Source organism: Hordeum vulgare, chromosome 1H (genome assembly GCF_904849725.1).
Source record: "Hordeum vulgare subsp. vulgare chromosome 1H, MorexV3_pseudomolecules_assembly, whole genome shotgun sequence".
NCBI classification, from domain to species: domain Eukaryota; kingdom Viridiplantae; phylum Streptophyta; class Magnoliopsida; order Poales; family Poaceae; genus Hordeum; species Hordeum vulgare.
The window spans coordinates 384,772,307-384,793,125 of record NC_058518.1 but is presented as its reverse complement, the minus strand read 5'-3'; positions in this window follow the sequence as shown (position 1 = coordinate 384,793,125).

Genomic DNA, 20,819 nt, shown 5'->3' with positions numbered 1-20,819 from the left:
GATATTTGAATCTGATTCAAATCCACTTCAACCTAATAATGGTAGCTACATTAGCATACCACCTTGCATCTCATGCCATGCTCATACATCATTTTGTTGCATATGATTGTTATTGATTGATGTCATTTCTATCGGTAGGCTCCGCTCCTCCGGATTCCACCGAATATCCGTCTGGCGAATATTGTCCCTCCTCTGAGCAACAAGGCAAGCAACCATTTTGATCATCCCGATAAATCCCATGTTCTCGCTCCTGCACTTACTTATTGCATTAGGATCAAATGCTTCAAATGCTTTTACCATGTTAGTTGAACCCACTTCCTTTGCATGACCTGTCTTTGTCACAGTAAATAGCTGAACCTTGCAACCTAGCATACCTGGTAGATGCTTGAGCCATGATGTGCCTTATCCTGCTATGCATGCTATGCTTAGAGTTGTGTATGGTCTTTCATCTGGGAGACGAACTGAATTGTGAAAATGTTTTCAGTAAGTAAAGGTTGTGTGTTGAACCTGATTTGGTAAAGGTACCGGTGAAAGGCTATGTAGGAGTACATGGCGGGTTGTTTCATTGGAACCGTCCTTAGGAACTGAGTTCCGTGTATGTAATCCAAGACGAGATACTACCACATGCTGGGCCCTGAAATATGACCCCGCTCGACTTATTAATCGCCTAGTACTCGGTCCAGGAGTTGCAAGTAGTTTCTGGTGTTTATAGTCATGCTGGAGGCCGTGCATAGCGCTGACGTGAGAGGTGGGCTGTGATGCGGTAGGCAGTGGCACGGTGTACGAAGTGGCACCCAGATGGTGGGCTTGGGAACCCTATGCACATTGTTTGGGGCCGTGGCGGAGACCTCGGCCGGACTTCGGTGCGGGTTACCCTCAGATAGGCGATAGACCTGGACTAAGTATTAGCGTGGTTAACGGTCGTGGCCGCCTCCCTCGCTGGGTTTCTGCTTGAAGGTTGCCGAGGTGCATGACGTGCACATGGCGATAAGTGGCGAGAGCGTGTGTGAAGAAGTACACCCGTGCAGGGTTATGATCTATTCGAATAGCCGCGTCCGCGGATATGGACTACTTGGGGACATATGTTGTTCATAGATAACTTTAATGGCTACTCATAAAATTGTCAAGATAAGCGTGAGTGTCGTGGATGGCATTTCCGTATGGAGACGGAATGATTCCACGATGGAGTATTGTTGTGGTGTTAGTGGACTCGTGTGCGAGAAATCAAGTTGTCAAAATTTATTTAAAAATGCAAGTTGTCTAGCCACGAGTCAAATGCTGGCTTTCCGCATGAAACCCCACAATTCCTTATTGATACATTGCATGAGTAGATAGTTATTCTAAAGTCTTGCTGAGTACCTCCGTACTCGATGTATCTATACATATCGGTAAGCCATGCGTACGTGTGTCGTACTGATATGTATGGGGTTCGATTACCTAGTCGTAGGCTTTAGTAGCATTCCTTATAGGGAAATGCCCCTTTGTGATCCAACGAGCCATGGTAGTTCGCTACTGCTCCGGACACATTGGTTGACCGGCATGTGTCCTTCTTAGCTGTTGTGTCTGTCCCCTCTGGGAAATGTCACGCGATGTAATGGAGTCCTTGTAGCTTGCTACGACTCGTCTACATTCGTTGATGGCCGACACCTGCTTTGCTGGGTCATCTATGCCTGTCCCTGTGCGGTACTGCCGCTTTGGTTTATGACTAGACATGTCGATCCGGGTTCTTTGTCATTGGATTGCTAGCGACACAATTGCATACGCTAGTCAAAAGGCGCAAACGGTCCCGGCTAAGGTAAGGTTGCAGCTGTGGGGATAACCGTGCGTGAGACCGCAAAGAGATGCGATGTGTTAGAGGCTGGTTTCCTATGACTTAGGATCGGGGTCCCGACAGTGCAAGCAAAGTATCAGTAGCAAAGTGGTATGATAGCAACGGTGCCAGAAAGTGGTCTGTTGACGTCAGACTATTCCGAACTTGTTGTATCAATGGCACCTAGAAAATTCTTGCAACAGGTAACAACAAAGTAGCAAGTAACAACAGTAGTGACAGCAGTAGCAAGTAACAGTAGTAGTGACAGCAGCAGCAAGTAACAGCAATAGTGACAGCAGCAGCAAAGTAACGTAGCAAGGACCAGTAGTAAAAGACTCGTAGGCAGTGGATCGGTGATGGAGGATTATGCCGAATGTGATTCATCATGTAACAACTATAACACGGAGAGATAATTAACTAGTTCTCGTTTGTCAATCTAATGTAGGCATGTATTCCATATGTAGTCATACACGCTTAGGGAAAAGAACTTGCATGACATCTATTGTCCATCCCTCCCATGACAGCGGGGTCCTAATGGAAACTACGGGATATTAAGTTTCTCCTTTTAATAAAGAACCGTACCAACGTATTAACACGTGGTGAATACATGAACTCCTCATACTATGGTCATCTTCGGGAGTGGTTCCGGCTATTGTCACTCCGGGGTTGCCGGGTCATAACACATAGTAGGTGACTACAACTTGCAAGATAGGATCAAAAACACACATATATTGGCGACAACATAATAGGTTCAGATCTGAAATCATGGCACTCAGGCCCTAGTGACAAGCATTAATCATGGGAAAGTAGTAGCAACATCAATCTCAGAACATAGTGGATACTAGGGATCAATCCCCGTCAAAACTAACTCGATTACATGATAGATCTCATCCAACTCATCACCGTCCAGCAAGCCTACGATGAGATTACTCACGAACGGTGAAGAGCAGCATAGAATTGGCGATGGAGGAAGGTTGATGATGACGATGGCGACGATCTCCCCTCTCCGGAGCCCAAAACGGACTCCAGATCTGCCCTCCAGATGAAGAACAGGAGGTGGCGGCGCCTCCATATCGTAAAACGCGATGAATCCTTCTCTTTGAATTTTTTCCGGGCGAAACGGAATATATAGAGCTGAGATTGGAGGCGGTGGAGCCTCGTGGGCCCCACAAGCCCTCACGGCACGGCCAGGGGGGTGGCCGCGCCCCGTGGGCTTGTGGCCCACTGGCTCACCCCCTTCGGTGGATCTTTGGCAGGTATTTTTCATTAATTCTAGAAAAATTCTTCGTAAATTTTTAGGTCATTCCGAGAACTTTTATTTCTGTACAAAAACAACACCATGGAAATTCTGCTGAAAAGAACGTTAGTCCGGGTTAGTTCCATTCAAATCATGCAAATTAGAGTCCAAAATAAGGGCAAAAGAGTTCAGAAAAGTAGATACGATGGAGGCGTATCAATCCCATTTGGGGCACGTTCTGGTGCCCTTCCGGAAGGGGGATTCGGATACGGAGGGCTTCTTCATCAACACCATGACCTTTCCGATGATGCGTGAGTAGTTCACCACAGACCTACGGGTCCATAGCTTGTAGTTAGATGACTTCTTCTCTCTCTTGGATCTTCAATACAAAGTTCTCCATGATCTTCATGGAGATCTATCCGATGTAATATTCTTTTGCGGTGTGATTGTCGAGATTCGATGAATTGTGGATTTATGATCACATTATCTATGAATCTTATTTGAGTTTCTTCTGATATCTCTTATGCATGATTTCATATCCTTGTAACTTTCTCCGAGTTGTGGGTTTTGTTTGGCCAGCTTGATCTATGATTCTTGCAATGGGAGAAGTGCTTGGTTTTGGGTTCATACCGTGCGGTGACCTCATCCAGTGACCCAAGGGGTAGCGAGGTACGCATCATGTTGTTGCCATCAAGGGTAAAAAGATGGGATTTTCATCATTGGTTTGAGTTTATCCCTCTACATCATGTCATCTTGTTTAAGACGTTACTCTGTTCGTCATGAACTCAATACACTAGATGCATGCTGGATAGCAGTCGATGTGTGGAGTAATAGTAGTAGATGCAGAAAGTATCGATCTACTTGTCTCGGACGTGATGCCTATATGTATGATCATTGCCTTAGATATCGTCATGACTTTGCGTGGTTCTATCAATTGCTCGACAGTAATTTGTTCACCCACCGTGATATTTGCTATTTTGAGAGAAGCCTCTAGTGAACACTATGGCCCCCGGGTCTACTTCACATCATATTTTCAGCCTTACACTTTTACTTCGTTGCACTTTCCGCCTTCATATCTCACTTTGCAATCAATCTTGAAGGGATTGACAACCCCTTTATAGCGTTGGGTGCAAGCTCTTTTGTGTTTGTGCAGGTACTCTGGACTTGACGAGATTCTCCTACTGGATTGATACCTTGGTTCTCAAACTGAGGGAAATACTTACTACTCCTGTGCTGCATAGCCCTTTCCTCTTCAAGGGAAAAACCAACGCAAGCTCAAGAGACGACAAAAGATTTCTGTCGCCGTAGCAATGGTCTAGAGCAATCTAGCAGTCAATTGTGGATCGTTTGGTGGCCGAGTTTGGAAGTCTGCCCTGAAGACTTACCACGAGTGTTGGGTGGGGACTGCGTGTCCTTAGCTTAAGGAGAATACGGTAGGGACTGTGTGTCCTGGGACTGGGTGTCTTTTGGTTTAAATACCAAGCCGCTCCCAAGAGACGTACGACTGTCACGACAGTTGGGACTGGGTCATCAACAACTATCTTCACTCTGATACGGGTTCTATTTCTTCAACTCTTTCAATTCCTCAATATTGTATGTTGAAGATTTTCATCGTCTGTGTTTGAAGAATTTGCTGAGGACTTTCTCTGAATTTCCTCAACCTCAAATTCTTCACACTAGTTAATCCTCACCTGCTTACTCTGTGCGTGCGTACTGTGCAAACTGTTTTTCATAATCCTGATCAAGAAAACTGTTGTAGTAATACTTTGCACTCCTGATCCTTTGTTGTTTCCGCTGCAAGTTATTCATCATTGAGGAATTTCCTCAAAAGGAATTTCCTGAGCGATGAAATTGTAAAAATCTCCTATTCACCCCCTCTAGTCGATATAACGCAGTTTCAATTGGTATCAGAGCAAGGTACTTACTTTTTTGTGTGATTTTGGTTTAACCACCTGGAGTTTTAGTTATGTCGACTGCAAGCATGATCAAGGTTACTGTAGGATGTCCTACTTTCGAAGGAAAGGACTTCCCCTAATAGAAGACCAAGATGCAAATGCATCTACAAGCAATTGACAATGATCTCTGGTATATTGTGGAACATGGTGTTCCCTCCATTGCTGCTACTGTCGCTGCCGCTGATGTGAAGAAATTCAAGCAACTTGATTCTCAAGCGAAGAATATCATCTGTGGACATCTGAGCAAAGGAAAGTATGGCAGATGAGTCCCTTGGCTCAGCAAAACAAATCTGGGAAAGGCTGTCCTAAGTCAATGAAGGAATATCAACTCAGCGTGACTCTCGTGTTGATGTTCTTCGCAATCTCTTCAATCGCTTCAAGAGGCTTGACAATGAAAGCTGCCAAGATACCTTTGATCGCCTCACTGACATCTCAAATGAACTACAAGCACTGGGAGCTCGAGACATTACTGACCATGAAGTTGTGAAGAAACTGCTAAGATCTTTGGATTCATCATTTGATACTGTGGTTCTGATGATTGAAGAAAGATCAGACTATAAGATGCTTGATCCTGCTGATATACTCGAAAGACTCAATACTCATGAATTCCAACAGGAAGAAAAGAGAGATATGTATGGACCAAGCTATTCTAGACCTCATGCACTGAAGGCCAAATCAATTTCCTCATCTGAAGAAGAAGACTCGGATTGCAGCATTGGTGATCCTGAAAAACTTGGACAAGAGCTTGCAATGCTTGTGAGGAAATTCCAGAAGTTTACAAGACGTGGCCAGTTTGGTAAATCTTCAAGAAGAGATATGAGGAAATCAGAATCTTCATCTGAGGACTACAAGAAAAGAACCTGCCACAAATGCAGGAAATCAGGTCACTATATTGCTGATTGTCCTCGATGGGTGAAGGAATCAAAGAATAAGAAATACAATGATGAAAGTTCTGATGACACGAAGAAAAAGGAGAAATATTCAAAATCCTCATCCTCAAAGTCTTCATCGCACAAGAAGACTAGTTTCAGAAAGGCTCGGGCACTCGTTGAAGGAAATGGATTCTGAGGAAGAATATGAGGAATGTGATGAAGAGGAAGGTTCCGAAGAAGACTCAGAGTCTGGTGTGGCAATTCTTGCACTGGCTACCACATTCGTCAGCAAGTCAATCTTCATCCTTCAAGAAAATGACAACGCCGTCTTGTAACGCCCAAGATGCGATCCTATCCTTATTTTGGCACGAGGGCCTCGACAGGGATAGAAGTGCATCTCATTGTTTCACAAGAATGGATATCATTACAAGTACATGTACTGAAGAGAAGAGTATATGGAATTGGCTTACAGTCGCCACAAGCTACATCAGAGTCACATCAGTACAAAACATAATCATCATGAAGAAGAGCAGAGTCCGACTACGGACGAAAAAAAACGAGAAAAGAAGAACGACGTCCATGCTTGCTATCCCAAGCTGCCCGCATGGAACCCATCCTAGATCGATAAAGAAGAAGAAGAAGCAACTCCAAATGAACAATCAACGCGCTCGCGTCAAGTAATCTTTACATGTACCTGCAACTGGTGTTGTAGTAATCTGTGAGCCATAGGGGAGTCAGCAATCTCATTTCCAAAGGTATCAAGCCTAGCAAAGCTTAATAGATAAGGTAGGTTAAGTGCTGAGGCTGCAGCAAGCGACTAAGCATATATTTGGTGGCTAACTTACGAGTACAAGAATAAAGAGGGAGGAAGATCTACGCATAGCGGACTTGAACTACTAGTGATCAAATGAATGGTCTTGAACACCTACTTACGTCAAACATAACCCCACCGTGTCCTTGATCGGGGAAGGAGCTCACGAAAGAGACAATCACGGTTACCCACTCAATTGGCATATTTTAATTAAGTTAACTTTAAGTTATCTAGAACCATTGTTAAACAAAGTTTCCACGTTGCCACATAACTGCTGGCACGACTTTCCAGAAGATTTAACCCTGCACGGGTGCTCCAACTAATCCATCACAAATTATCACCAGCCGCATAGAAATCCTCAATCACGAAACTCGCAATCTCGTCGGACTCCTTAGTGGAAAACCTCAACTCTGAGATTACCCAAAGCATCACCGGAATCCCGATGCACAAGACATTTCGTCAAAGGTAAAACTAATCCAGCAAGGCCGCCCGACGTGTCGACGATCCCGATAGGAGCCGTGTATCTCGTTCTCAGAACACGGTGGCCGGATAGAATTCCCCCGAGTTGCCCCGGGTGGCCCCGCAAGTGGCTCTGTTTTGGACCAGCACCAACAGCACTTGCCCCCCTATATTATGTTGAATTACTCCTCGGGTAGCGCTAACTCCCTATGCATTTCAGTATTAACAGAACTATTATGTTGGGCAAATGTAGAACCAATGTTGGGCCTTGCCAGACCAGCTTTAATATAAAATGAATTATCAAGGGGGTCCCCATAACAACCCCGATCGTGTTAGGAGCACTCAATTATGGAACATAACACCCGTAGCCGAAACTAAGGGGGCAAAGGTGGAAGAAAACACCAGGCTAGAAAGGCCGAGCCTTCCACCTTTTACCAGGTATATAGGTGCATTTAATTAAGTAGCATTTAATAGGGTGATAAAACAAGGAACCCATGTTATCACATGGAAACACATGCACCTGCAACTAGCAACGCTAACACATGGTTAAGCAAGCGGTAACATAGACAATCAGTGCTTTGCTAGGTTCTGAACATGTTGAAGGTTTTCATGGCAACGTTGAGAGGCTGATATTTAACATGTGGTAGGCAGCGAGACATAACGGTAGAAACAATAATACTAGCATGGCAATGATAGTAATGGTATCTGGGGAAATGGTCATCTTGCCTGAGATCCCGCTTGGAAGAAGATCGACTCCATGAAGCAGCCGAACCGACGTAGTCGAACGGGACCTCACAATCCGACACACTTGCGGAACTCTATCGATACGAAGGAAACCGGAAACAAGCATCAACACAGATATTCACCGTGGCACATGCACGTCAAAATGTAATCCACATATGATGCATGATCAGTTTAATATATGCAAGACATGGTATGGCAATTCACAACAATCAAACACTACACATTAAGTGAAGTTCAATATGCAACGAGTTGCATATTGACGAAACTCCACATACCAATTATTTAGTTCTATCCCGATTAGGTACTCAGCATTATTAAATGTGGTTAAACATGGCAAGAGGTGAAGCGTAATTAAACTACCTATCTAGACATTTTAAATGAGGTCGGAAATGACATATAGCACCTTCGAAACAACCTCACATGTTAATTTAAAATTCTGTCCAGATCTGAACTAATGAGTTTAAATGTTTGTTACTCAGCAAAATAAACAGGTTCACGTGATTCTACGCGTCGTTCCAATCCATTTACACATAAAGAACATCTCCAACGGAGCTACGGTTCAAAAGATACAACCACCACAAGATATGATGGCATGAATGCAATATGGGTGCAACGACAATCACAAGCATTTCAAAACATACAACCAGCAAGATAATATGAAACTACACGAGATTCTAAGCAAGTTTCATATAGGTCACGATCAAAACGGAGCAACGGTTCAACAACTACGAGCTAAACAAGAAATCACTACAATATGCCAAAATCAGCCACATAGCATTTTATACACCCTCGAACAACTAGCTACACAAAACCAAATTGCTCAAACAAGGCATGAGACGATAGAGATCAAGATACCCTACAACATACTAATAATAACATCTAGCATGGAAGCATGGATCACTAGGAAAAGAACTCACAAAATAGCATCTCACACACAGTTTCAGACTTAGAGAAAATGTCTGTTTATGGCAGTGCAGTTTTCGATATGAAGGCATATCGATAGCAGCAAAACCATAAGCTACAGGAATCCAAATGGCATGAAAATTGACAACATGATAGCGAATCTTAAAGTCTACAACACCTCCAAATCAGCACTATTTTCTAACAAGTTGAGAACAAGCAAACCACACCTAAACATGGATTTCTGTTGCAACCAAAATTACCAGGGGCTAGCATACATATCCAAGGACAAATCTCTAGTTGACTACTCCTTCATATCATGCACGGACTAAATCCCACAAAATAAACAAAAGGGCATCATGGAAAAATATCACGCGCACTAACTTGCTCAAAAGCTAAAACTAAATGCACAGTTAAATTCTATGGATTTTTCTACCCCGGAAACATATATAACATGTGGGGTTGCAAAACAAAAATAACACCACACGAATATGCGGGAATTTGTCCTAAACACGGTATTGCAAACTAGCTACAGAATCCTACATGCAAAAATGCAATCAACTACTCTAAAATACATGGCAAAAGGTCCCTAAAAATATGAGCATTTTATCTACGGGGTTTGAGCAATCCGGACACGCATGATAATAAATGCGGGACGATCTCCTATTAGGACAGCACACATTTCTAGGCAAACAGCGGGTCAAACCACATCAAACATGCATGCAAATTGCAAATTATTAATCTACGCGGAAAACTACACAAGTTTCATATATAAATCGTCTCGATCCGACATACGGTAAAAGATCTACGGGCGTTTGAAAATCCGACAATTTCCTAAAAATAATTATCGCAGAAAAATAGAAAATCCCTCTCGGGCCGAATCTGGGCATGCGCTAAATAGAAAAACCTCGCAAAGGGCATGGGATAAGGCTGCGAGGGGGTCCTCACCTTGGCGGGCCAAGCCCAGGTCGGAGAAGGAGTAAGCCTGGAGCTGGGCCTGGCTCGGCCAGCTGGGCCACAAGGCCTGGGCCGCGGGAGGGCGCAGATGGGCCGCGGTCGGAGAGGTGGAGGCCGGCCCAGCTGGTCAACGCTGGGGCGAGCGGCGATGGGATCGAGCCTCCTGCTCAATCCGGCGAGCACACGCACGGCGGCGGCGCTTCTGGAGCGACGGTGAGGCTTGATCCGACGGGGAAGAAGCCGCAAGAGGCCGGGGATGGGTGGATCTGGCTCCGCGTAGCCGGATCGAGGCACCTGCGGCGGCGGATGGGGCTCCGGCAAGCTCGGCAGACCCGATGGCGCGAGGCGGCACGCAGCGCCTGGGAACACCGGCGAGCGGCGGCCGGAGGGGCTGGCGGGAGGAGGTTGCTATGGCGGCGCGAGGGGAGTTGCTCAGGAGGGCGACGGCGCGATGGGCTCGGCCGGGCCCAATCTGGGCCTGGCAGGCCCGCGGGAGGAGGGGAGGAGAGAGGCTCTGACGGACAGGGTTATGTGAGCATGGATTCCGAGGAGGATTAGGAGGGCGCCCAAATAGGCACGGGAGGGGTGGTTATATAGGGAAAGGGGGCTAGGGTTAGCAGAATTTCACCCCGGTTCCAATCGCACGATTGGAATCGAACGATCTCGAAAGTGGGACGGGCTAAGTGCTTGTGTAGAGTAGGTTAGCCGGAGATGAGAGGGAAAATGGCCACCCGGCAACGTAATTTAAAACACCGATAAAACGTCCGACGATAGACCGAATACGGTACCGCTACGATCGACCGTTCAGGTACCAGACGGACTCCAATTGCGACGAAATTTGGCAGGCGGCCTACCTATAACATATTAAGACCGCACACCAAGTTCCAACCCAATCAGAGAAAGTTTTATACACACTTTTAAAAACAAGATTTGAACGATGCCGCGGGCGCATGCGTGTGTGGTCGGGCTCAGAACGGACAACGACGAACACGGAGAGAACCGGTAACTAATAACGGATACAAGTTTGCAAACTGGCGGCAAGGGGATGCCGATGCAATGTGGATGATGCGCATGATGCAATGATGATGCGACAAATAAAATAATCACACGACGAAAACGGAATAAAAGGGGAATCTTCTGGAACGTCGGTCTTGGGTTGTCACACATCTACACTAAGGACTATGCCGATGACTTCGCTCCAACCTATTGCTTCATGGCAAAAGGTTCAAAGGTACCGAATGACACTTCCTTCTCTGATTCTAGTGAGTGTGAACCTGATGATTATAAAAAAACCTAGTTACAGTAAACTTGCCAACATTGCAACTAAACAACAAACTACCCTTGAAAAGCTTCAAAATTTGCTAGACAGAAGCGATGACCTGTTGAATGATGAAATGAATCTTACCCAAATCCTCACTGCAGATATGAAAATTCTTCAGTCCAGATTTGATAATCTTCAAGATCGTCATGGCACACTCTTGGTTGACCATGAGAAACTTTTCTATGAATTTCATCAAAGGAAACTTAATCTTGAGAAGCTAAGGATGTCTCATGATGATCTTCGAATGGAAAACGATTCATTACTTGCTAAACAGATCAGTGCCGCTCAGGTTGAATTCATTCCACCATGTATCAAATGCATCGGACATGAAACTGCCAATTCGTCACGAGAATCATCAAATGCTTCTATTGCTACAAATTCTTCAACTCCAAATGTGGTATCAAATTCCTCACCTGAGGAAACCACAAATGTTACTGACGAAAATGCAGGGCTGAAGGAATTGTATGTGACAGTCATGTACAAAAGTCTCAAAGGGCATCAAACCCTTTGCAATGTGCTCAAAAAACAGATATTGAACACGAACCTGAGGAAAGAAGGAATTGCCTTTGAGAGGAAGTTGAATGTTGTTGGATCATACTCGAAACCTGAGCAGTATCCCAAAACCTCATGGGTTGCTGCTAAAGGACCTCCTATTGATCCATCCAATCTAACAGGCTTTGCATGTGAATTATCCTATTCCTCAGATGAGTCATTTGACTCCAATTATAAACTGTTCAAAAATAAATCTGGTGAAGTATTTGCTCGATATGTTGGAACAAACTGCAGGAATGGACCACCCCTAAGGAAAATCTTGGTTCCCAAAAGTTTCTTGGAAAATCTTTAGGTGAATGCCCTCATGAAACCACGAGTGAAGAACCAGAACCCTAGATCAAATTCCTCAGGTGTACCAAAGTCTTCAAGAGGATCAAAATCCTCAACTGGTCAAAACTACGCTCGTACTCGCGTTAATGCTTCTGATATGCAGGGAAATTACAAGGGATATGAATATGAGCATTACTCCTCAAATCATTATGTTCATAAATCCTCAAAGAACTTCTTTGCCTATTCATTTGAGTACTCTAACCCCCTACTGTGAAGAGAAGTGCATTAGCTTCAATGCCCCCTTCCTCATATGGTGCTCGCAGGATGATGAACTCTTTGCCACCCTTTCAGATGTGGGTGGTGAAGAAATTGAACTAATCACTTCTACAGGTCAGGTCTCCACATGAAAATCACCATCTGAAGAATTTGCTGGAGACGTGAGGAAAATGCTTGATTGGACGCAAGCTAAACATTGATGAAATGACAACATTTCACATGTCCTAAAATTTAGTGTTTATGATGAAATTCCTATCTGATGAAATTGATATCATATTCTTCTAGTCTGAAGCATATGAGATGGTAAGCTGTACTAATTCATCTGCAGGATGACAAACCCAAGAGTACTGAGTGGGTTGTTGATAGTGGCTGCACACATCACATGACTGGTGACAAAAGCTTGCTGATGAATATGCCATTGACTCCATCACCACTGAAGCAAATCACTTATGTTGACAAAGGTAAAAGCAAGGTATTGGGACTTGGGAAAGTGGCTATTTCCAAGGAGAGGCACATGGACAAAGTGATGCTTGTCGAATCCCTTGGGTTTAACAAAATATCAGTCTCAATGCTTTGTGATCCTGATATGGTTGTTATCTTTGGAAAATATAGATGTGTAGTCATCATGGAATCTGACAGATCTAAAGTCTTCGAAGGTGTTAGACGAGGAGATTTGTACATTGTTGATTTTTCTACATGTCCTCAACCAGCCACATACTTACTAGCAAAAACCTCAGAAGGCTGGCTATGGCATCGAACACTTGGTCATGCAGGCATGAGGAACTTGCACACGTTGGCGAAGAAGAAGCATGCCATTGGCATCGAAACAGTCAAATTCCTCAAGGACCACCTCTACGGTGCTTGTGAGTGTGGAAAAATGACCAGATCCAAACACCCCTCGAAGACTATCATGACTACTACTCATCCATTTGAATTGCTTCACATGGACTTATTTGGACCTACTCATTATGCCACTATAACAAATGCAACATCTTTATACGGCGTTGTCATAGTTGATGATTATTCCAGATATACTTGGGTGCATATCATTCTGTATAAAACTGAAGTGCAGGAAGTCTTCAAACAATTTTCCTCAAGGACCTCGACGAACTTCGGCATCAAGATCAAACACATCAGGACTGATAATGGGACAGAATTCAAAAACACTGGTCTTGATGCTTATCTTGATGAACATGGTATTATTCACGAATTGTCCGCTCCTTATACTCCTCAACAGAATAGTGTCGTCGAAAGAAAGAACAAGACTCTGGTTAAAATGGCGCGGACCATGCTTGAAGAATATCAAACTCCTCGTCGTTTCTGGCCTGAATCGATCAACACTGCATGCCATATCATCAACAGGGTATATGTTCACAAATTCCTCAAGAAAACCTCATATGAACTCCTCACTGACAATAAACCCAATGTAAGTTATTTCAAAGTCTTCGGTGCAAAATGCTGGATTAGAGATCCTCACCATAGCTCAAAATTTGCACCTAAATCACATGAGGGTTTTATGCTTGGTTACGGAAAGGACTCTCACACCTACAGAGTCTTCAACACCTATCACAACAAGGTTGTTGAAATTGTAGATGTGCGGTTCGATGAAACTAATGGCTCGCAAAGAGAGCAATTGCCTCCTAACTCGGATAAACTATCTCGTGAGGAAGCAATCAAGTTCAAGGCTACTAAAGACATTGTTCCTACTAAGGAAATTTCTGAAGAAATCATCCCCAACACTGATGAATTTCAAGAAGATGCTCCTGAGGAAATTGCTCCAGAACAAATTCCTCAGCCCAGACGAAATCCTCAACCAGCTCATCCGAGCATTGCAAATGAAGTAGAACTTGATAAAATACTCGATGACATCAATGCGACAGGTCCTCTCAGTCGCTCAAAAGCTTCACACTTAGTTAACTTTTGTGGGCATTCTTCTTTTGTGTCTATCACAAAACCTTCAAAAGTTGCCGAGGCTTTCATGGAACCTGAGTGGATTCAAGCCATGCAAGATGAACTTCTTCAATTCAAGCTAAATGACGTGTGGGAGCTCTTCAAATGACCAGATCCTCGCAAGCAGAATATCATCGGCACCAAGTGGATTTTCCGAAACAAGCAAGATGAGGATGGTCAAGTGGCGAGGAATAAGGCACGACTTGTAGCCAAGCTACACACAGGTTGAAGGAATTGATTTCAATGAAACTTTTGCACCTGTTGCTAGACTTGAAGCTATTCGAATTCTACTTGCTTATGCTCATCATCATAACATCACTTTATATCAAATGGATGTGAAAAGTGCATTCCTCAATGGTAAGCTTGAGGAAGAAGTATATGTTGCTCAGCCCCCAGGTTTTGAGGATCTGAAGAATCCAGACAAAGTCTTCAGACTCAAAAAGGCACTTTATGGCCTCAAGCAAGCCCCTCGGGCATGGTATGATACATTGAAGGAATTCCACATGAAGAAAGGCTTCAAACCTGGTTCACTCAATCCAACACTTTTCACAAAGTCCTATGACAATGAACTATTTGTGTGCCAAATATATGTCGATGACATCATATTTGGTTGTACTGACAAACGTTACAGTGATGAATTTGCTTACATGATGAGTGAAGAATATCATATGTCTATGATGGGGGAGCTGAAATTCTTCTTAGGTCTTCAAATTTTTCAACAACGCAATGGCATCTTCATATCACAAGAGAAATACCTCAAGGATGTTCTGAAGAAATTCGACATGCATGAATGCAAAGGCACCAAGACTCCCATGCTTACCAACGGCCACCTCCGCACTGACGAAAATGGTAAAGAATTCGATCAGCAGGTATATCGCTCAATGATTGGCTCTTTACTGTATTTATGTGCATCTAGGCAAGATATAATGCTTAGTGTTTGCATGTGTGCTTTGTTTTCAAGCAAAACCGAAGGAATCACACCATAAGGCTGTGAAACATATTCTTTGATACTTAGCTCACACACCAACACTAGGATTATGGTACCCCAAGGGCTCAAATCTTCATCTCGTGGGATATTTTGATTCTGACTATGCTGGTGACCGTTTGCATCATGAGTCAACTTCTGGCACTTGTCATTTCCTCGGAAGATCATTAGTCTGCTCGTCCTCAAAGAAGCAGAACTGTGTTTCTCTCTCCACTGCCGAAGCTGACTACATTGCTGCTGGATCATGTTGTGCCCAATTGCTATGGATGAAGCAAACTCTCAAGGACTACAACATCAACATGAAGAATGTGCCTCTATACTGTGACAATGAGTGTGCAATCAAGATAGCATACAACCCAGTACAACATCCAGATTCGTCATCATTTTCTTCAGGACCATGTCCTCAAGGGCAATATCATCATCGGCCATGTGAAGACTGACGATCAACTAGCAGATATTTTCACTAAGCCCTTGGATGAGAAAAGGTTTTGCAAGTTGAGGTGTGAGCTAAATATCTTAGAGTCTTCATATGTTTTGTGAAAACATGCACACATCCTAACACTTATGCAAAGTTGATGACTTAGATGTGCAACACACGAAGAATCGATTTTCTTCAGTCAATGAAGAATATCACTCTTAGTGTGAGGAAATTAATGAATAATTTGGTTCTCAGGGCCCTACGAAAATTGTACGCGGCGCTTGAAATCATCATTCTTATACGGTGGGTCACGCCACCACCCAACTTTGAAATTCTTCAAGCTGTTTTTCTTCAAAGTTGAAATTCATCAAGCTGGCGCTTTGTCACAAAATCCTCAAGTTTTTCAAAATCTTCAAAACACTTGATGATTTTCAATTTGCCTATATATATATATACATATACATATATATATATATATATATATATATATATATATATATATATATATATATATATACTGTGATTTCAAAGTCCTCAACAGCATTAACTTATAGCTATTTCTTCAATTTGATATTTCATCTAAGTGAATGTGATCGGACCCTACTCCCCTCTATGCTATACTCACCCAGTCTATTCAATTCTTCATATGCGTTCTACTTGAAACTTGTTCAAAATACTCACCGTGTCCTTGTCAGCTGAGGATTGTGCAACAAAATCTTCAAATCTTCAAAAATGAATTTTATATTGTTACACACTAACTGAACCCCACTTCCCACGATCAGATAAGCACGATATCCACCGCTTTAATCTCAGGCTACACGTGTCATGTGGAGACGAAAGGGCAAGGACTGTTCGGTCCAAAAGTTTCAGCCGGACCGATTTCACTTGAGATATAAGTAGGTCCTTACGCCCTTCTGTCAAAAATCTTCGATCTCTCATCCTTCTCTCCGCTCAAGCTCAAACCTAGCGCCACCGATGGCAATCTCGTCGCCGGTGAGGAACAACTTCACTACCTCGACCTCTCCGTCGCCGAAATCACGCCGGAAGCGGAACATCTACATCTGCCACCAAGTTAGGGCGCAATAGACTCGAATCGAAGAGCTTCTTACTATTACTGCCTCTGTTCTTCGTGTTCGTGTCACAGGGTAATTAAAATCTTATTTTACTGCCTCTTGTGATCTACTAGTTTATCTTAGATTCGAGAAATGTGTTTTTCCTCACTGTCTGTCAGCTTCGCACACTCAATTCCTCAAACAGTTGATGAATTTCACTAAGCCACTAAAATTCTTCATGCGATTCCTCAATTGTGCAAATTTTTTAATCTGCACAACTCTGGAACCCAAGATCAGAATGCTTAGTCAAATTCTTCAACCCACTAGTCAAATTCCTCAACCCACTAGTCAAATTCCTCAACTTTTAAAATTTCAATTTCTTCAAATCTGTGAACCATATGACCTCTCCAAATTCCTCGCACCTATACTCTGTTCACACGTACAAAATGCTAGTTGATGAATCTCTAGGTTCTCATCAACTTAACTCATTTGCAGCGTTCCTCGAAGAAACTTTGCCAGTGTCATCAGAATCTTCAAGAGTGCAAATTCCTCAACAAAAGCATGAGTTAAAGAAAATGGATGATGACAGAAAGCAAAAGGGCGGAAAGAAACTTGAACAGAACACTGCAGTTGATATCCGTGAGGATAAATACCTTGATTACGGCACGCCAGATGAAAAAGAACCTATGGCAAAGCGGAAAATTAGGCTTCAAAAGATAGAACGCAGGTGGACTAAGGAGTTGAAGGAATATCGCTTCGTCACTCCAAAGTATGCGAAGAAATTCGCCCTCAAGCCACCTTGCAAAAGGCCTCCTCTTGGTGATCATCAGGTTGCACATCCCTCAAGCGTAAAAATAGTTGAGGATTACCCTGAGGAGAAAGGCAAACACTTGTCTAAACTTTAGAAGAAAGCAAAAGCTGTAGTGAAGAAATACAATGAGGAATCTGCTGCTGCCACTGTAGCCACCTCTTGTGGTGCTAAAGCTTCTGGTACAACTATTCCTCAAGTGAAGTCTGTGCCAAAGAAACCAAAGGCTTCAAATCCTAAAGAGCAATTGCCTCAGAAGGCTGCACCTGTGCCAAAACCTTCAACAGCTCCACATGCCTCAAAGCTTGAACAAAAGCAGATTGTCAAGCATCAGCCTGCTCACTCCAGCTCCTCTGTACCATCTGCCACGAGCTTAGAGACAAAGTCTTCACCAACACTCTTGAAGACTAAAATGACTGCTAGAAGGGGCATCAGGCCGAGCCCAAGCATAGTCATCAACATCCCCTCTGCATCAGAAGGAAGTGATGAATTTGATGATGAAACTCTTCAAGCCATCATCAGAAACAAGCAGGAGCGGGTTGCACAAGCCCCAGACAGCTCCATTCCTCTTTCTATGGACCCCAAGGTTCTGTTGGATTTCATCAATGTCTGGTATGAAGACCCAAACACTGCCATTGATGATTTGAAGCTTCCTCCTGGTCTCAACCACATGGTTGCCACATTCATCAATGAGGCTAAATGGAAAGAGCAGCAAGCCAAGCAAGCAAAGGCTGCAAAACTGAAAAAGGAGAAATTCCTCAGGAAGAATCTCCTCAATCTGACACGTGAAGCTATTGTGACCACCCAGGATGAACTGAAGACTTTGACTGACAGGTACACGAACCTATCTGATCGTCACAGTACCAAGGTGAGCTTCATCAAATTTGCGACTGATGCAGTTGATGAATACAACAAGAGGGCTGCTCCACGTGTGAAACAAAAGCTGCCTAAGACCAGCTATTCGGTTCAGCTGACCGAAGAAGATGAGGCTGATGAAACTATTTTGAGGAAATGCCTCAAAATATTCCAGCTAATGGACCTGATATTGAGGAAATACTTCAAGATACTCCACCTGATGAATCTGCTCCAGCTGATGAACATGCTTCAGCTGAGGAATCTGCTAGGATTGATACTGCACCAGCTCCTGAAGATAAAATTTCTTCACCTCAACCCTCAAAGGTGAAGAAGATGGTTCCGTCTGCATCACACGTGAAGAAAACCAAGCTTGCTGAGAAAGAAGCAAAGAAAAGAAAAGCTTCAATGACCTCAGAATCATCAGAGGCCAAGCGTCTCAAGTTAACTCAGACAGAGACATCAACTGCTCTAGTGGATGTTGTGCCTCTCAAGGCAGCTCCATCTTATGCACTTATTCCCTTCGGAATCGACTATGTCATTCCAGAAGAAGATGAGGAAATGAAAGATGTTGAATATGAAGAAACCATGGATGAGGAAATACAAATTGATGATATTCCTCAGTCCTTCATTCCTCACAAGACATTTGATGAAACTGATCAAAGATCAGCTGCAACAACTGAAGATTTTGGCTCCTCCACCAAGCAAATTCCTCAAGCTGAGGAAAATCCTCAACCGAAGGAAAATCCTCAACCTAAGGAAAATCCTCAACCTGAGGAATAGGCTGAAGAAAATGCTCCTGCACCCAATACCGAAACTACTATTGTTGTGGTCAACACTGAAACAGCAATGATAGTATCTCCTCAAGAACAACAACATAATATTCAACCGAAGTAAAATTAGACTTTTTCGAAGAGGCCAAAGTTTCAGAAGGAAGCGTTCTATGAAGAACGGATGTATTTCATCGGCGACAATCCATATGACAAGCTTCACATCAGGCACATGAAGTTTTGGACAAGGAGTCAGCTCAACTACTATGCCTTTGTGCTCTGTGGGAGAGACAAAATATTTTAGCACAAGCATGTTCCTCATGTTGAGATGGAAGAAATTCCTTGCTTTGCCCCAGTCCTCAATGTTCTTCATGAAGCTGGACTGCTGCCTCTCTGCACTGATATAGGTGATTGTAACAGTGATATAATTCTTCAGTTCTTGCTACTTTGCACATCTCTGGAGACCCGAAGGGTATCAACACTTGGGTGCTGGACTGGATGACTTAGCACACTCACTACAAAGCTCCTTCCGTCGAAATGTTGCGAGTGCTTCCAGTTTCAATACCCTCAGAACAAGTTGTACTGCTGTATGATGAACGGGAGCTGCCTAACAAACTGATGGAAGTCCTCATGAAGCCTTTGGCCAAGAATCAACCTACAAGGACTCGCTTTCTGGTTCAAGACTTGAAGTATGAACTGCACACCGTCTATAGGATCCTGTGCAATGTCATCGCTACAATCAAAGGCCACGATGATGAAGAAGATGTAGTAGGCATCATGAAGAATATCCTCTTCAACATCATCCATTGCATAACAATAAATCTCCATGATTTCTTCCTGAGGACTTTGGCTAACAATGCAATGTCGCCATTTGACATGAGGATTTATGCTCCGTGGATCATGAGATTCATCAGACGCCGGTCAGGCATCTGTTGGGGAACGTCGCATGGGAAACAAAATTTTTCCTACGCGCACGAAGACCTATCATGGTGATGTCCATCTACGAGAGGGGATGAGTGATCTACGTACCCTTGTAGATCGTACAGCAGAAGCGTTAGAGAACGCGGTTGATGTAGTGGAACGTCCTCACGTCCCTCGATCCGCCCCGCGAACAATCCCGCGATCAGTCCCACGATCTAGTACCGAACGGACGGCACCTCCGCGTTCAGCACACGTACAGCTCGACGATGATCTCGGCCTTCTTGATCCAGCAAGAGAGACGGAGAGGTAGAAGAGTTCTCCGGCAGCGTGACGGTGCTCCGGAGGTTGGTGATGATCTCGTCTCAGCAGGGCTCCGCCCGAGCTCCGCAGAAACGCGATCTAGAGGAAAAACTATGGAGGTATGTGGTCGGGCAGCCGTGAGAAAGTCGTCTCAAATCTGCCCTAAAAGCCCCATATATATAGGAGGAGGGAGGGGGACCTTGCCTTGGGGTCCAAGGGATCCCCAAGGGGTCGGCCGAGCCAGGGGGGAGGACTCTCCCCCCCCAAACCGAGTCCTACTTGGTTTGGTGGGAGGGAGTCCTTCCCCCTTCCCACTTCTCCCCTTTTTTTTCTTTCCTTTGATTTTTTCTCTCTTGGCGCATAGGGGATTGGTGGGCTGTCCCACCAGCCCACTAAGGGCTGGTGTGACCCCTCCAAATGCCTATGGGCTTCCCCGGAGTGGGTTGCCCCCTTCCGGTGAACTCCCGGAACCCATTCGTCATTCCCGGTACATTCCCGGTAACTCCGAAAACCTTCCGGTAATCAAATGAGGTCATCCTATATATCAATCTTCGTTTCCGGACCATTCCGGAAACCCTCGTGACGTCTGTGATCTCATC